At 48.2% G+C, this 13,420-nt stretch overlaps 1 pseudogene; it reads right to left on the bottom strand.

Annotated features, from left to right (window-relative positions):
• Window positions 1-9,673, bottom strand: part of LOC125516919 (subtilisin-like protease SBT1.4 pseudogene) — a 142,568-nt pseudogene extending 132,895 nt beyond the window's left edge.
• Between the last annotated feature and the right edge of the window lie 3,747 nt (window positions 9,674-13,420).

The raw sequence follows: 13,420 nt of genomic DNA, 5'->3' as shown, positions 1-13,420 counted from the left end.
TCCCTTTGCCCTTTTTCTTGAAACTAGTGGTTTTGTTAACCATCAACACTTGATGCTCCTTTTTGATTTCTACCTCCGCAGCTTTCAGCATTGCGAAGAGCTCGGGAATAGTCTTGTTCATCCCTTGCATATTGTAGTTCATCACGAAGCTCTTGTAGCTTGGTGGCAGTGATTGGAGAACTCTGTCAATGACGCAATCATCCGGAAGATTAACTCCCAATTGAATCAAGTGATTATTATACCCAGACATTTTGAGTATATGCTCACTGACAGAACTGTTCTCCTCCATCTTGCAGCTGTAGAACTTATTGGAGACTTCATATCTCTCAATTCGGGCATTTGCTTGAAATATTAACTTCAACTCCTGGAACATCTCATATGCTCCATGACGTTCAAAACGTCGTTGAAGTCCCGATTCTAAGCCGTAAAGCATGGCACACTAAACTATCGAGTAGTCATCAGCTTTGCTCTGCCAGACGTTCATAACATCTGGCGTTGCTCCAGCAGCAGGCCTGGCACCCAGCGGTGCTTCCAGGACGTAATTCTTCTGAGCAGCAATGAGGATAATCCTCAAGTTACGGACCCAGTCCGTATAATTGCTACCATCATCTTTCAACTTTGCTTTCTCAAGGAACGCATTAAAATTCAACGGAACAACAGCACGAGCCATCTATCTACAATCAACATAAACAAGCAAGATACTATCAGGGACTAAGTTCATGATAAATTTAAGTTCAATTAATCATATTACTTAAGAACTCCCACTTAGATAGACATCCCTCTAATCTTCTAAGTGATTACGTGATCCAAATCAACTAAACCATAACCGATCATCACGTGAGATGGAGTAGTTTTCAATGGTGAACATCGTTTATGTTGATCATATCTACTATATGATTCACGCTCGACCTTTCGGTCTCCGTGTTCCGAGGCCATATCTGCATATGCTAGGCTCGTCAAGTTTAACCTGAGTATTCTGCGTGTGCAAAACTGGCTTGCACCCGTTGTAGATGGACGTAGAGCTTATCACACCCGATCATCACGTGGTGTCTGGGCACGACGAACTTTGGCAACGGTGCATTCTCAGGGAGAACACTTCTTGATAATTTAGTGAGAGATCATCTTATAATGCTACCGTCAATCAAAGCAAGATAAGATGCATAAAAAGATAAACATCACATGCAATCAATATAAGTGATATGATATGGCCATCATCATCTTGTGCTTGTGATCTCCATCTCCGAAGCACCGTCATGATCACCATCGTCACCGGCGCGACACCTTGATCTCCATCGTAGCATCGTTGTCGTCTCGCCAATCTTATGCTTCCACGACTATCGCTACCGCTTAGTGATAAAGTAAAGCATTACAGCGCGATTGCATTGCATACAATAAAGCGACAACCATATGGCTCCTGCCAGTTGCCGATAACTTGGTTACAAAACATGATCATCTCATACAATAAAATTCAGCATCATGTCTTGACCATATCACATCACAACATGCCCTGCAAAAATAAGTTAGACGTCCTCTACTTTATTGTTGCAAGTTTTACGTGGCTGCTACGGGCTTAAGCAAGAACCAATCTTACCTACGCATCAAAACCACAACGATAGTTTGTCAAATAGACTCCGTTTTAACCTTCGCAAGGACCGGGCGTAGCCATACTTGGTTCAACTAAATTTGGAGAGACAGTCGCCCGCAAGCCATCTCTGTGCAAAGCACGTCGAGGGAACCGGTCTCGCATAAGCGTACGCGTAAGGTTAGTTCGGGTCGTCTCGTCCAACAATACCGCCGAACCAAAGTATGACATGCTGGTAGGCAGTATGACTTGTATCGTCCACAACTCACTTGTGTTCTACTCGTGCATATAACATCAACATAAATAACCTAGGCTCTGATACCACTATTGGGTTTCGTAGTAATTTCAAAAAAATTCCTACGCACACGCAAGATCATGTGATGCATAGCAACGAGGGGGAGAGTGTTGTCTACGTACCCAACGCAGACCGACTGCGGAAGCGCTGACACGACGTAGAGGAAGTAGTCGTACGTCTTCACGATCCAACCGATCAAGCACCGAAACTACGGCACCTCCGAGTTCGAGCACACGTTCAGCTCGATGACGATCCCCGGACTCCGATCCAGCAAAGTGTCGGGGAAGAGTTCCGTCAGCACGACGGCGTGGTGACGATCTTGATGTACTACAGCAGTAGGGCTTCGCCTAAACTCCGCTACAGTATTATCGAGGTATATGGTGGCAGGGGGCACCGCACACGGCTAAGGAATAGATCACGTGGATCAACTTGTGTGTCTAGAGGTGCCCCCTGCCTCCGTATATAAAGGAGTAGAGGGGGGAGGCTGGCCGGCCAAGGAGGAGGGCGCAGGAGAGTCCTACTCCCTCTGGGAGTAGGATCCCCCCCCCAATCCTAGTCGGAATAGGATTCGCGGAGGGGGGAAAGAGGAGGAGGGGGCCGGCCACCTCTCCTAGTCCTGATAGGACTAGGGGAAGGGGGAGGCGCGCAGCCCATCTAGGGCAGCCCCTTCTCTTTTCCACTAAGGCCCACTATGGCCCATATAGCTCCCGGGGGGTTCCGGTAACCCTCCCGGTATTCCGGTAAAATCCCGATTTCACCCGGAACACTTCCGATATCTAAACATAGGCTTCCAATATATCAATCTTTACGTCTCGACCATTTCGAGACCCCTCGTCATGTCCGTGATCACATCCGGGACTTCGAACAACCTTCGGTACATCAAAATGCATAAACTCATAATGTAACTGTCATCGTAACCTTAAGCGTGCGGACCCTACGGGTTCGAGAACAATGTAGACATGACCGAGACACGTCTCCGGTCAATAACCAATAGCGGGACCTGGATGCCCATATTGGCTCCTACATATTCTACGAAGATCTTTATCGGTCAGACCGCATAACAACATATGTTGTTCCCTTTGTCATCGGTATGTTACTTGCCCGAGATTCGATCGTCGGTATCCAATACCTAGTTCAATCTCGTTACCGGCAAGTCTCTTTACTCGTTCCGTAATACATCATCTCACAACTAACATATTAGTTGTAATGCTTGCAAGGCTTATGTGATGTGTATTACCGAGAGGGCCCAGAGATACCTCTCCGACAATCGGAGTGACAAATCCTAATCTCGAAATACGCCAACCCAACATCTACCTTTGGAGACACCTGTAATGCTCCTTTATAATCACCCAGTTACGTTGTGACGTTTGGTAGCACCCAAAGTGTTCCTCCGGCAAACGGGAGTTGCATAATCTCATAGTCATAGGAACATGTATAAGTCATGAAGAAAGCAATAGCAACATACTAAACGATCGGGTGCTAAGCTAATGGAATGGGTCATGTCAATCAGATCATTCAACTAATGATGTGACCTCATTAATCAAATAACAACTCATTGTTCATGGTCAGGAAACATAACCATCTTTTGATTAACGAGCTAGTCAAGTAGAGGCATACTAGTGACACTTTGTTTGTCTATGTATTCACACATGTATTATGTTTCCGGTTAATACAATTCTAGCATGAATAATAAACATTTATCATGATTATAAGGAAATCAATAATAACTTTATTATTGCCTCTAGGGCATATTTCCTTCACCCCGGTGTTGGTTGTCGTCGTGCGAGGAGATGTCCTGGTGGAAGTGGTATCACCGGCAATGGGGGCACCTTTGTTCAACCGAGCAGAAACACGGGTTGGCGTTGGCGCCTGTTTCTTTGTAATTGCTCGTCCACCAGCTGTCGGCTCGCTGCACGTATGAGATGGAGGTTAAAAAAAAGAGGTGGCAATTGTCAGTCAGCAATCTCGTTACCGCGTTTGACAAAACACAAGTGCAAAAAAGAGGATGAGTCTGTTCGAAGAAAATAGACAAAGCAAAAAGCTAAGATGAAAGTCGAACCTCTTCCTGGCAGCTACAGGGTCGGTCCTAGACCTCTTGCCAGCAGAAACTTGCCCAGCACCCTCTGGAGTCATCCCCCTCTTTGATGGCAAAACCCCTTCGCCTCTCACAACCGTGTGTTGTTTGACTTTATCCGGTTGGGGGACATCTGTTGCATCCTTGCCCTTGTTACCACCTGCGCGAACTTCAGCGTGTTCATCATCATCGGTGTCCTCTTGCACATTATCCATGACATCATCGTCATCCTTGCTGAGACCAGCGTCTCCACCTAGTTCATCTTGTGTGTCAGCGGGCTCCTGGGAACTGTTGTAGTCATACCGGCCACGGCAACTGGTTGGCCGGTGTGTACGTTCTGGGACGAATGAAGTGAATTGCCTTGCAATCGCGTCGCCGTCAGAGCCACTGAGGGGCGTCCACCCCTCAACCAACTTCCCGAGCAAGCCAGTCATTCCAGATGCAAACTGCCCTATTAGCTGCTCAACAGGTGCCCTCGCTTGTACACAAAACAAAGAGGCATCAGTGACAACCCCGTATTGCAATCACTTGCACGACATCGAAAAATACTCCACGGCAAACCATATATGTAGATCTTTTGATTACCTCTGAAGGACAAGACGGAGCTGAGTGCACGTCCATCCACTTTTCAAAGTTTTGAGGCCCCCTAAACACGCTGTAGTCTATAGAATGCTTGGCCATCAGCTGGGGAGAAAGAAAAAAAAGTAGCAACGATATAAGAGAGAGAATGATGAACACTGACTAGTAGTTCATGTGTTGCAAAAAAAAGCAGAACTAACCTGCAGTTTACCATATTTGCTATCAGTTACCCTCTCTGCAGCAAGCACAGCCTTGACAGCATCGATAGTCCACGCAGAAATAGCAAACTTGTGCACAGGCGGGGGGCCTCCTGTCCCAGTGAAGTCCACGGTGGACAGATCAAGGCAGTCGACGTACATGATCTGATGTACAACAATTTTAAAAAGAAAGAAAAATCAGTTGCAGTCATGGTATTTTGCGACAAATAACAGGATAAAATATATGGTATTTTACGAAGAATATGCCATCTGCATGTGCTAGTTGCCATCATAGAGTGATGGCAGTTGCCATTATAGTATGATGGCAGTTGCCATGTTGTCATGTTGGCAGTTGCCATCACAGTATGATGGCAGTTGCCATATAGTCATGATGGCAGTTGCCACATAATCAACATGGCAGTTTCCATCTTGTTATGATCATGTTGACATGCATGAATAAAGATGTGTTAAAAAATAGTGTTCACATAAAGGACCGGTAAAAAAATACCATTAAATGCAGTCGACAACCCTTCTGGTACACCTTGCTTGCAAATGCATCATGCAGGAAGTCGGCAATGAACTTACACCAGTTCATGTTCTTCACATCTTTCAGTTTCGCCTGCACCGCATAAAATTCAGGACAAGGAGTTGCCACGTCAGAATTCCAATGGAAAAAACAACAACAAAAACTGTCAGTGACTAGCTTGCACATGACATCGGAGAAAAAAAATTGAAGGAAAAATAATGTAGTAAAGATAGATCATTCACCGGGATGAGGAAGCATTTGTTGCTTGGGCGAAGAGAAGTGGTCGGCGCGAAAACGGCTGAGATGAGGTACATGAGTAGCTTCATCTTGAAAACATCTCCGTGCGTCGTCATGGCCTCCAACGAATCTGCCACTGCAGTCGTGTTCGGCATGGATTCCAACCCAGGAAACAAACGGGGGAACAGCGCTTCCTCGATCTCGTTGTTGACCTCGTACGGGACTTTGATATGTCCACGGGGCACACCCAACGTGCAGAACACGGATTCCTCATTCAGCGGTAATCTTCCGCGTCCCGGAATCACGAATTCTCTGGAGGCAGGGTCGTAGATCTCACCAAGCCAATCGCATACAGGGTTGACAAGGTTCGTGCACCGGACAGCCATCATAGACTGCATACCCATCTCAGCAGTAGCCCCCTTCTGATCGTCGCTGAATTTGTCAGTCAACGCAGTCAGTCGTTCTTGGGAGGCTCTGTTGCGAATACGTTTCTTCTTCTGCAAAAAAACAGACATAAAGTGATCAATTGTTGCCATGTTTTTACAAACAAAAACATGATATCAGTTGTTGCCGCATTTTGCAATGTAATGAAATTTTAGTTCGTGCCAGACGATTGCGGGCTCAAAGGTGTCAACCATTAACATACATCAGGAAGAAGGGGGGTGTGTGTGAACATTTACCTCATCACCCTCTTTTCTCCGCCCAGTTGCCCGATTACGCTGTGGTGGATCCATGAAATCATCATCATCGTTTTGACGATCGCCACGAGCCATTCTGCTGAGATGGGAACATACCAAATTGTCATGGTGGAAAATGTAAATGCAAGGGGGTCAGCAAAAACACTTGCCGCATGCAACGCATACGTATGGCATCTGAAACATTTGATATGCAAATTCGGTTGCCACATTGTGCAGACAGTTTGCCACACTGTCTTATATGCAGAAATGGCAGCAGGCAGTCTGTTCACACTCTATTTGCCACACCGTCTTATATGCAGAATGGCAACAGGCAGTGTGTTCGTACTCTATTTGCCATATGAATATACTACCTAGATGGCAACAAGCACACTTTAAGTGCGCAGTGGTTGCCATCCAGTGCACTTGGCTCTTGAATGCCCACTGACTACCGATTGTGGCAACTGTCACACCGTGGTTGCTGTCACATAACATTTAGAAAACACACTAGCCGCAATGAAAATAGAATGGTTGTGGCACCTAACACAGGAATTCAGCAATCTTAGTTGCCACACGGAAAAAAGAGCGTGTGTTTGGTAAATATCACATTAGTTTAGCAGAATTAGTTGCCACATGGAAGAGCGTGTGTGTGGCAAGTATCGCATTACTTCAGCAAAATTAGTTGCCATGTGCGAAAGCTAACATGTGGCAACTAACACAGTCGTTTTCAGTAATTTGTTGCCGTAAGGGGAAACACATTTGTGGCAACTATCAAATATGTTCAGGGAGTAAGTGGTCGCGCAATCATGATAGTTAATGTAACTATCAAGTTCGCCTCATTCTGCATTTTCAAAAACCAAACTAACTAGATCTAGGGTTCAATGGCAACTACTTCGACTTCAAATTCACCCTCGAAATTCTCCCACGAACTCACTGCAAAACACAAAATCGAACCAACGCGCATCAAAAACTACCCGGAAGACACCTGCTCAATCCATATGCAAAAACTAGTGCGTGCCTCCGAACAAGCAGAACCACGCCGACGATGCCGCCGCCGCGGCCGCGACGAAACTGGCCAATGCAACCAAAAACGTCTAGCAGACGACTTCGGCGCCGGCGGGAACGCCGACGCATCGACGAATCGCCTGAATCTCTACAAATCTCGATCGAGGAATCGAACAGGGAGGGAAGGGGAGGAAATGCAGGAAGGGATTGCGAAGGGTGCATCGAGCAGTACCTTCAACCCGCAGGCGCTCCGGCGAGCCGCTCCGTTCCGGCGAACACCACCGACGGTCCCGAGCACCGTCGATTCTTCCGCCTTCACCGTCGCCTTCTCCCCTCTCCTTCTCCTTCGATAGTTGGAAATGCGAGTGGGTTCTGCCAGTAACTGCGGTGCAGAAGAGTAAATGGGAGCGTGAGGGGGAGGGGGCAGAGGCGTGCGACGTCAACCGCAGTCGAAGCGTGGCGTGCGGGCGCATTGCAGTTCCACCGCACGACTCAGATGACAACCGCTGACCGCGGGGTGGCAACCAACGTGCGGGCGAACCTACTCGCCGCACATGCGCCTCATCCTACGTGGCACAAAAAACCACCTAGTTTGTTCCAAGATTCGTGCACACACCTGCCAACGGTGATACTTGCGTGTGGTCGGGATGGTGAACGCCCACACGTGTGGGCGTTAACATTTCCGTAAATTTAAAATACTAACTATCTTTAAAAAGGAATTACAATCCTTTGTGTTCCTATTTAATTTGTCTACAAAAATTCGCTAGTACAAAACCTGACATCACAAGGTTTTGATCCTGGCACCGCCACTGCACTAGGCCTGGGTCAAGGGCGCGGTTGGGGTCCATGTGGCCTGCCCCACGCGCGAACGGCGTGGACGCCTTGCCGATGGCCATGTCTCCGATGACGTGGTCGTCGCTGTCCACGTTGTACGCCGTGGTCATCAGGGCGGACTTGATCGCGGCAGGGCTCCACTCCGGCCTCGCCTGTTGGAGCATTGCGACGATGCCACTTACGTGTGGGCACGCCATGGGCGTGCCCAATAGGACATTGTAGTGCCCTCGTCTCTTGTCGCCGGAGGCCCGAGGGCGAGGCGGCGCCGGTCCAAGCGGCGAGGATCTCCACGCCGGGTGCCGTGACGTCCGGCTTGAGGATCTCCGGCGCATGGAGGTTTGGCCCGCGGCTCGAGAATGGTGCCATTCTAGGAGAAGGAGCCATCCGGCCGATGACCCTGCCGTGGAACACGATCGTCGCCGCCGGGATGCAATGTTGGTTATGTACTTTTTAATCCTTTTCGTGGCGGCGAGCGTGACGGTTGTGGCAGGGAAGGTGTGGGGGCTGCCGACGACCAGCTCGCCGAATTCTTTCATGCTCGTGAGGATTGCTCCGACGCCGCCGGCGAGTTTGACAGCCTCTCCTTGTGCAACATTCAAGACGGCAGGGTCGCACAAAACGATCTTCCCGGCGACCAAGCTGGCGTTCAGCTTCCCAGCTTCGCAGGTTTTCGAGCCGACGGTCCGGCCATGCACGAGCGGTGTCTCGGTAGCGCCAAGCGGCGGGCCAGCGTAGAGCGAAGCGCCATAAAAGGTATCGCCGTTGCCGAGGACGACGTCCGCCTGGAAATGGCGGTTGATGGTGGACGCGCCGACGGTCATCAAGAACCAGGGCGCGATATTGTTGGCGGTGGACTCAGCTGGGCCGGAGTTCCCCGCTGCGGCAGAGACGATGATGCCCTTGCGGACGGCGCTGAAGGCGCCCACGGCGGTGGAGTCCACATAAAACGGCTCCGCGTAGCCGGAGGAGACGAATGAAGCGGAGATGACGTCGACCCCGTCGGCGATGGCCTCGTCGAACGCCGCGAGGATGTCGGAGGTGGCGCATCCGTATTTCCAGCACACTTTGTAGGAGGCGACGCGCGCGCCCGGGGCCATGCCGACGGCGTTCCCTCTGCCGTAGCCGTAGAAAGCCGCGTCCGGGACGGCAGAGCCGGCGGCGGTGGAGGCGGTGTGGGTGCCATGGCCGAGGGTGTCGAGCGGCGACTTGGACTCCTCCGTCTCGTTGATCGGGCCTCCAAGTTGAACCTCATACCCCACGTAGAAGACCTTGGCGCCGACGAGCTTGCCATTGCAGTAGGCGGAGGCGTTGAACGACGGAGCCGAGACGCAGGCACCGCGGAACTTGCCGGGCGGCGGCGGCAGCAACGGGTCCGCCGCGAACGCCGCGCGGTCGATGGGGTACACGCCGGTGTCGAGGACGCCGATGACGACGTCCGAGGCGCCGTTGGACGCTGGTAGCAAGCCCGACGATGCCGACAGGCCGAGGAAGGATGGCGTCAGCGTGGTGTGTAGCTGCTGCATCACATCGGGCACGACGGCGAGCACGGAGCGCTGGGCCGCGAGGTGCGCGGCCTGGCGACCCGTGAGGCGAGCCGCGAAGCCCGTGGCGGCGTGGGAGTAGGAATAGAGCACCCGCGGCGCCGGAAGGGACATGTCCGCCGGCATGCGGTCACGCAGGAATGAGGCGTACGCCCGGGTATTGAGCAGGCCACGGCACGGCAGCGGCGGCGCGTGCGTGCGAGCGACATGCACGATGCAGCAGGACCGCTCCTCCTCCTTTTCCCTCGCCGGCGACGCCGCGGCGGTGGCAACGATGGCGAGCTGGACGCACAGAAGCGCGAGTGGTCTGGCATCGTTGCACGGAGAGAAATACGCGGCGGCGGTGTTGTGTACTGTGAAGTACGGTGATCGGAGTCGCGAATAAGTAGGCGTCCGTCTATAATTTCATGTCCGTCAGAGTTGGCTGGATGAGTAAAGGCGTCAGATTCATCTTCGGTTGAGCCGCATCGATCGTTGTGGAGGAGCCAACAATCATGTGAGATGTTCACCGGATCCAAATCCATCGAAATTACTTAATTGTGGGTTATCTGGAAGCAGCATTCATTCATGTAGTCCTTATCCCAACCAGACGGTTTTATGCTCGTGAAACAGTAACAGTATGTTTTGCATTGCTCAATCGGACATTTTGGTCGACTGAGATTTAATGAAGTCTGGGTCGATGTTATATTCATGAGCTCTTACATAAAGATTCATGCAAAAAAAACTATTTTTATATGTTTTAACTTGATTAAGACTTTGTTAAGTCTCAGTCCATGGCGATCTAACCATATCCTTAGGGTATGTTCGATTCGGGAACGAAGTGGAATGGAATGGAACGGTTCCATTCCACTGGAGCGGGTTGGTTCCGTCCCTATGTTCGGTTAGGATAATTATGTGGAACGGAATGGCTACATTCCAGTGTTTGGTTAGGATAATGGAACGGAATGAATTTGGTTAGAAATGGAGAGATTATTTCTCGGAATTGCCGCATTTAAATAGAACAATATTTTTTATCAATAAATTATTTGAATTGTCAGCGAAAATTCAATTGTTATTATAGTTTGGACAATTTATAAATTTTGTCACTATACACAAGAAATAATTGCCATTACCATCCACCCTTCCTGGTTCAGACTCTGGCATATACGAACAATTCAGAGTTCAGACTCGCTCATGCACCAACAATTCAGAGTTCATACTCGACATTGCAACACACGCATTTGCTAATTGCAGTTTACAATCAGTAGCAAAAGTTTTCCTTCTTTTTTACTAGCAAAAGAAAATGAAGCTCTCGAACTGCACGGCGTACAGCACCAGAACAGTCAGCACGCACACCGCGGTGAACACCCCCATGGCGCAGAGGTCTGCAACGGCTTCCTTGCCGGCTCGCTCTCGGCCAAATGGGCCGTCGCCAAGCCTCTCTTCCACGCGAGCCGCCTCTGCTCGCACTGCTAGTCTGCTGTCGCGCTGCTGGTGCACGCCATTAGAGAGGGATAGTCGAAGCCGAAGAGGGAGAGAGGAGGGAGCGGCCGGCGGCGTCGCAGATCGAGCGGGAGAGACAAGGGGGTGGCCGCCGGCGTCGCAGATCGAGGGGGAGAGACGAGGGGGGTGGCCGCCGGCGTCGCAGATCGAGTGGGGAGAGACGAGGGGGTGGCGGCGCTAAGATTGGGGGTGAGCGAGAGTCAGGGGAAGGCGTGAGACTGAGGCGTTCCGCGTCGTCCGGCCAATTCGAAGGAACGACCTGGTTCGGCATATCGACCGAATATGCCGTTCCAGGAATGAGTGGGTTCCGGTTCCTCGGGTCAACCATACACGAGAATGGTACTTCGGGACAGAACCGACCCATGCCGTCCCACTCGGTCACATAAACCAAACACATCCTTAGGAAAATGGTATCTGGCTAACGCCCATGATGGCATCACGACCTTTCTCGGCCGTCTATTTCTTTGCACGGATCTCAGGCAGAGAAGAGAGTCACGGCATATTTTTACTAGTTCACTACACAACAAAATAAACGCAAATGATCTCATTACAAATGTTACAAATGCATGGGCTAGCTAATTGGTTAGGGCCGTACACCTGGGAGACCTGGTTTCAAATCCTCCTCCATTTTACTCCTTTTGTAAATAAATATAAGACGTTTCTGAGACTTTACAGAGGTAATACTTTTTTAGCAGGGATGGCAAAATATGCACACAAAAATTACAATAAATCCATAGATGAAAAAATTGTAATAAAAAACCTTTTCTTCACTAGGTGGCAAATTTTTTTTAGATATATGACAAAATTATTTTTCCTTTTGTCCCTTTTTTTTTCAATTCATCCATGGCAAAAAAATTGTATTTTACCATGGCAAATATAGTTTTTTGACCATGTCAAAATTATTTTTTGACTATGGCAAATTTAGTTTTTGAACTTTGGCAAAAAAGAAATTTGTGGCATGGCAAAAAATTGGAACATGGAAAATTTCACAGCATAACACAATATGCCATGGCAAAATTGCCATGGGTATAGATTTTTTTTCCTTTCAAACCATTTTTCGTTTTTGTAATTATATCGTCTTGGTAACATGGCAATTGTAAATTTAATAGTGTTTCACATAGTCTCATGGGAATTTCACAATTTTTGGGTTTTAAAAAACGACATTTTTTTGCAACTTACTATGCATTATTGTTTTTACATGGCAATTTTTTCAAAAAAAAAACAGCTAATTGGGCCTAACCCATTTTTCTGCATGTTCCATAATTTGTTGTGCCAGCTAGGGTCGCCGGGAAACTCCCCCTAGGGAAAACGAATCATTCGCCCAGGTTCCCGCAAGAGCTGTCAATCGTATCTTGTTTCATAAAAGGTGAATTGTACAACTCATAATGCCGCATCAAGATGATACAAGCATCAAGAGCACACATTCAGCCTTTGTACGAAGTAAGCACACAATAACACCGACCCACAAAGAAAAGAAAAAAGGAACATCCAAAAATTCTGTCAAAGCGAACTCAAAAATGCAGTTGCAACCGTCAACATCACCTATCACCAATGACGGGGCTCATGTCATATCGATGACACAAATGGAAATCTAGCCTGTCATTACACATGACCATTTTATTCCTCCCAAGCTTCTGTATGATGTATCTTGTAGGGCATAAACATGACATGAATAAATACCCATGTTCCCCTAAATGAATCTGAACATAGAATTTTAATTTTGTCAACTTATATTATTGACAACAATATAGCTTGTCTTTGTACAATTTGCTACTTGTGTAAGGACAACCTATGTTTGGGTGGCGTGAAGCTAACTGCCCCTAAAATCGGTACTCCGTCCGATCCATATTACTTGCCGTCAAACGGATGTATCTAGGTGTATTAGTGCTAGATGGATCAGAGGAGTAGTTTGGTTGGAAAAATATTTCAAAAAAGGTGGCAAGTTGGTGAGCCAACTTTAAATTTTTTGGTCTGGTGATGGTTACCAGTTTTTTCATGCTACAAGAAATGACTAATTTTACCCCGTACTTGACATTTTTCAGTGTTAGTGTGTGCCTTTGTGAGTTATTCCAAAGGATGGTTTTGAGATTTAGTGGACAAAATAACTGCCATTTGATTCACTTCACGTGATGCACCATGAAGAATTCAAATGATGGTTTTAGGGCATTACTACGCAGATATCTACAATGTAATACTCCCAAGAAACAATTACCTCCTCGGATCATTGTACGAAGTTGCATCAATTACCCCCGGGCAACAAGTTTTACATACATATACAAAGATTACGCACAAAATAGTCAAAACCAAGCTTGCCCGATCCATATCAACTGTTTTTTAGTACAGATCCAATATCAACTTTAGATGCTAAATCTAACCGATATTAAGAGTTAATCA

Source organism: Triticum urartu, chromosome 6A, assembly GCF_056163025.1.
Source record: "Triticum urartu cultivar PI428250 chromosome 6A, HENAU_Tu73, whole genome shotgun sequence".
Classification (NCBI taxonomy): domain Eukaryota; kingdom Viridiplantae; phylum Streptophyta; class Magnoliopsida; order Poales; family Poaceae; genus Triticum; species Triticum urartu.
This window is presented reverse-complemented; position numbering and strand designations above follow the sequence as displayed.